The sequence below is a fragment of the Hordeum vulgare genome, chromosome 2H (assembly GCF_904849725.1).
Source record: "Hordeum vulgare subsp. vulgare chromosome 2H, MorexV3_pseudomolecules_assembly, whole genome shotgun sequence".
In the NCBI taxonomy this organism is placed as follows: Eukaryota; Viridiplantae; Streptophyta; class Magnoliopsida; order Poales; family Poaceae; genus Hordeum; species Hordeum vulgare.
The window spans coordinates 499,876,178-499,882,177 of record NC_058519.1 but is presented as its reverse complement, the minus strand read 5'-3'; positions in this window follow the sequence as shown (position 1 = coordinate 499,882,177).

Below are 6,000 nucleotides of genomic sequence, written 5' to 3'. Positions count from 1 at the left end.
TGTGAATCCCCCTTGGCCTGTCCTGAATGGACCGACTGTATCTAATCCCCACACTGCAAACGGCCAAACAAGAGGGATTGTCTTCAACGCAGATGTTGGCTTGTGGGACTTGTTAAGAGTAGAACTGACAGCCTTTGCATTGGTCGACCATATCCTTTGCCATTTCATTCGCCTGCAACCAGAAGAAACCGGCTCTAAATGCTTTGGCGACGATTGCCCTTGAGGAGGCGTGATGACCGCAGGTTCCCGAGTGAATTTCTTCCAGGATTAACTGTCCCTCCTCAGGGGAGATGCATCGTTGAAGGACGCCTGCAACGCTTTCCTTGTACAACTGGCCATCAATGACAGTGAACGACTTTGACCTGCGGACGGTCTGTCTGGCTTGGACTTCGACTTCTGGTAATTCTTGCCTCGGGATGTATGCAATGAACGGCACAGTCCAATCGGGGATGATAGCAAGAATCTCCATGATCAAATCAACCACAGCAGGGACTTCGACTTCAGTCGGATCTGTCGAGCTCTTTGGTTGTACTGGTTCCTCTGTGAAAGGATCTTCTTTAACTGAGGGAAGGTGAAGGTGCTCGAGGCAGACGTCACTCGGAACTGGTCTCCGAGTGGATCCAAGTTTTGCCAATTCATCAGCTGCTTGGTTTTTCAGTCGCGGAACATGGTGGAATTCAAGACCTTCAAACTTTTTCTCGAGCTTCCTCACTACATTGCAGTATGTGGTCATGGTGGGGTTCCTTATGTCCCACTCCTTCATCACTTGATTAACTACCAAATCTGAATCGCCGTAGACCATCAGGCGACGGACGCCGAGTGTGATGGCCATGCGCAATCCATAAAGGAGAGCCTCATACTCTGCCTCATTGTTGGAGGAATCGAAGTGTATCTGCAACACATACTTGAGTTTGTCACCCTTTGGCGATATGATCACAATGCCAGCGCCGGAGCCATTCAACATCTTGGACCCATCGAAGGACATTGTCCAATGAGCCGAGTAGATGTGGGTCGGTTGCTGTTGTTCTACCCATTCTGCTATGAAGTCAGCCAGAGCTTGAGACTTTATAGCTTTCTTGGCCTCGAACTTGATGTCGCAGTATAACATCTCCATCGCCCACTTCGCCACTCGGCCCGATGCGTCCCGATTGTGGAGGATTTCCGACAACGGAGCATCAGAAACGACAGACACCGAGTGGTCTTAGAAATAATGAGCCACCTTCTTCACAGTCATGTAAATCCCGTAGATAAGTTTTTGATAGTGGGGATACCTCTGCTTGGAAGGAGTCAGGACTTCAGAGACATAATACACTGGCCGCTGAACCTTGTATGCTTTGCCTTCTTCTTCGCGTTCGACTGTGAGAACAGTGCTGACGACTTGATTTGTAGCCGCGATGTATAGAAGAAGGGGTTCTTTACTGAGCGGAGCAGTAAGAACCGGCTGGGTGGAAAGTAGGACTTTGAGATCGTCGAATGCGATTTGGGCTTCGTCTGTCCACTCGAAAGTATCTGATTTCTTCATGAGTCGGTACAGAGGAAGTGCCTTCTCGCCGATCGACTGATAAACCTGCTCAAAGCCGCTAGGATACCTGTGAGCCTTTGAACATCGTGTATTCTGAGTGGCCGCTCCATTCGGATGATGGTCCCGATCTTTTCGGGGTTGACATCGATTCCTCGTTCGGAAACAAAGAAACCGAGTAACTTTCCGCTGGGAACACCGAATGAACACTTGGCTGGGTTGAGCTTGATATCGTACCTACGAAGGTTGGCGAATGTTTCTGCCAAGTCAGTCAGTAGGTCGGAACCTTTGCGTGACTTGACTACGATATCATCCATATCCGCCTCCACATTTCGACCGATCTGGTCAAGGAGGCATTTTTGGATCATGCGCATAAAGGTTGCTCCTGCATTCTTCAAGCCAAATGGAATAGTGATGTAGCAGAAGCACCCGAATGGGGTGATGAAGGCTGTTTTTAATTCATCCGAGCCATACAGACGGATCTGATGATAGCCCGAGTAAGCATCAAGGAATGACAAACACTCGCAACCCGCAGTCGAATTGACAATTTGATCGACGCGGGGGAGCGGGAAATGGTCTTTCGGGCAGACCTTATTGAGATGCTTGAAGTTGATGCACACTTGTCCTTCTTGGGCACCATGACAAGATTGGCGAGCCACTCGGAGTGGTGTACCTCACGAATGAAGTTGTCTGCCAAAAGCTTAGCCACCTCTTCTCCGATTGCCTTCCTCTTGTGCGCGGCGGACCGACGCAGGCGTTCTCGGACAGGCCGAGCAGCAGGATCCACGTGCAGTCGGTGCTCAGCCAACTCCCTGGGTATACCTGGCTTGTCAGCGGGCTTCCATGCGAAAATGTCCCAGTTCTCACGGAGGAATTGGATGAGCTCGGCTTCCTATTTAGGATCGAGGGTGGTGGATATGTTCGTCGGGGCAGCGGCGTCGTCTGTCGGGTGGATGCTGACCTTCTTCGTTTCTCCCGCCGACTGGAATGCGGATTCCGAAGCTGGCTTCTTTGAACGCATCAAGTCCACGGGGTCGACTGTCTTCTTGTACTCGTCAAACTCGAGGACAGCCATCTGATGATCGGGGATCCTCGATCCCTACTGCAGACACTCCTCGGCCCGCTGCCGATTGCCTGTGATAGTGATCACACCTTTTGGCCCTGGCATTTTCAGCTTCAGGTACACGTAACATGGACGGGCCATGAAACGCGCATACGCCGGGCGGCCCAGAATCGCGTGGTACGCACTCTGGAAGTCTACCACCTCGAACGTCAGTTTTTCCTTGCGGAAGTTCTTCTCGGAGCCGAAGACGACGTCCAACGCGATCTGGCCGAGTGACTTGGCCTTTCGTCCAGGGACGGCTCCATGGAACTGCATGCTGCTCTCGTTAAGTTTGGACATCGGAATGCCCATCCCCTTGAGAGTGTCAGCATACATGATGCTCAAGCCGCTGCCGCCGTCCATGAGGACTTTGCGCAGTCGGACTCCTTCCACCACCGGGTCGACGACCAAGGCCTGCCTCCCTAGGGTGGGTACGTGTGATGGATGATCCGACTAGTCAAAGGTGATCGCAGTCTGAGACCATTTGAGGAACGTGGGATTGGTCGGGGTGGCCATGTTCACCTCCCTGTTCACCAACTTCAGTCGACTCTTGTTTTTAACGTCAGCAAAAATCATCAGTGTGGCATGGACTTGGGGGAACGGATCCTCCTTGTCCTCCTCATCCTGTTCATTGTCGTTTTCACTCCGCTGCCCTTCGCCGAACCCCTGGATCAGGAGGCGACATTGCCGAGTGGTATGCTTCGGAAATATGGCGTTGCCCTCTTCATCCATCTTCGTGTGGATTGGACATGGCTGGTCCAGGATGTGGTTTCCGAACTGCTTCTTCTTGGGGGTGAACTGAGCCTTCCCCTTGCCCTTGAACTTGGCATTGGTAACGGCTGCGGCCTCTGCCTGCGGAGTGGACGGAGCTTTATGCTTCTGCTTCCGAGTGCTGTTCCCATCTCCATCGGCGACTGCTTTATGCTTGCCGCTACGAATGCGGTCCTCTTCTTTGCCATTTGCATAGCGTGCTGCTATCTCCATCATCTTGCTCATGGAGATGTCGCCTGTTCGACCGAACTTCAGGTACAGATCTCTGTACCGCACGCCTGCCTTGAAGGCGCAGACTGCTTGGTGCTCTATGACGTTCTCCACCGTGTGGTAGAGGGTTGTCCAACGCTGGATGAAATCGCGCAGGGGCTCATTCTGCTTCTGGACACAGTGCTGGAGCTCCACGAGACCAGCAGGGCGTTTGCACATCCCCTCGAAGGTCCTGATGAAGACACGGGCCAAATATGCCCAACTGTAGATGCTTGAAGGAGCCAACTGGTTCAACCACGCTCGTGCTGAGCCGTCGAGCATCAGGGGGAGATGTTTCATGGCGACCTGGTCGTCTCCACCGCCAATCTAGACTGGCACTCGCTAGTCGTCCAGGCACGTTTCTGGCTTGGATTCTCGTGTAAACTTGCTGATTCCCGTCGCCAATCAGATGTTGGGAGGGATGTCAGCCGAACAGATGGCTCGACTGAAACACTCGGGGCCAGAGACAATGGTCCTGCTTCCACTCGGACGGTCTATATCATGACCATCGCAGTGGGCCCAGCCCCTGTCGACCCTCCTCTGGGCGATATATCCTCTTGCGTCGGGCCTTGGATCATACGTGTCACCGACCGAACGCCGATCATCATGATGTCGGGGCCCATAGGGCCCACCCCGCGGAGGGGTGCGTGAACGGCGATGATCTTCGGGATTCATGGAACGGCTACCTCCCCTGCGTCGCTGATGAGAACCGGGGCTGCGAACTGACCTATGCGTGTTCGCGCGAACAGAACTATTGTGGATCCTTTTGTGCGACTGGGAGACCGCCGAATTTTGCTGCTACGCCGTGTGCAGCAGGGCACGGATCTGCTCGATCCCTCTGCCAGCCTCTGAATCAGTCGGCTGGAGGGAATCGGCTATCTTGGCAGCGGCAGCCAGGTTGAGGACGGGTGTGCGGAACACCTCCACGTTGCTCTGACGAGTGCGCCGACTGGCAGAACGGCGGGGCTGACAGCGAGCGCCGGATGTTTCGTCGACCTCGTGCTCGTTCCGACCGTTTTGGCGGGGACTTTCATGGGAGTTGGCCATGTGCACTTCGGCTGCAGGCCCGCGACCCAAGTACTCGGAAGGAAACTCAGTCGGAACTGAGTCCGGGCGCTGGGACGGCGGCGCAACTACAACCGAATCGAGGACCGCCACTTGTGAAGACGCGCTCTGGCACGCCTCGGCGTGTTGCACCTAACGATGGAGCCGCGGACGGCGAGACTGCTTGTTGCGGTGCGTGACGGGGGCGAAGGTCGACACCGGAGCCAACTGCTGGAGAAGAAGGATGCAGCGGGCGTCGGCACGGAAGTGCGTAGCCCCGCGACCGGGGAGCGCCTCGACGTCGAGAGGAGCATCCTGAAGCCATGCCGAATCATCGACAATGAAGGAGAGAGCGCCGAAGAGGATCTTATGACCCATGCACAAATCTCCACCGGACGACATGATGAAAAGATGTAGTCGCAAACTCGCCGAAAGTCGCTTAGACGCCTGCCCCACGGTGGGCGCCAACTGTTGTGGGTATAAGTCTGACAGTAGATGTGTAGGGTACGAAAGGATGGGCAGAGCCTTAGCTACGACGAGGTTGTATGAGTTCAGGCCCCTCTACGGTGGAGGTAAAACCCTACGTCTCAGTGCTCTTCGGATCTTGATGTCGAGTGGAATATGGATTACAGTGTATTGCTAACCCCTGCACCAGTGGGGAAGGGCGACTTATATAGAGTGTGCTGCCCTTCACAACGGTTCGGTGCACAGGGGTGGAGTAGTGGCGATTAAATGTCTATGTTACAGGTAACGTATGCCTTAAATGCTAATAAAGGTACATGAAAACGTATGACCGTTGCCCTCCAGGGGGGTTACGATGTACATAGTGGAATCCAGTCGGTAAGTTTGATACGCTCCGAATGCTCATCTCCGACTGGATGATGGAGGAATCGTCACCGACTGGATGATGGGAAGTCCTTAATTCAGTCGGAACTGACTAAGGGCCTTGTCCCTTATGAAGGGTAGTCCTTGGGTAGGACCTATAGGGCAGGCCTATGACCCTACCCTAGGACTATAACCCCATCACAGAGTAACGCCTTGAGCAAGATGACATGTTTGGATGGATAAACTCAAACCAATGATGAAAGCCCAATCTTTTTACCCTTGATGGCAACAATACGATGCGTGCCTCGCTACCCCTTCCGTCATTGGGTGATGTCACCGCACGACATGAACCCAAAACCAAGCACTTCTCCCATTGCAAGAATCATAGATCAAGCTGGACAAACAAAACCCACAACTCGAAGAGAATTACAAGGATATGAAATCATGCATAAGAGAGATCAGAAGAAACTCAAATAATATTCATAGATAA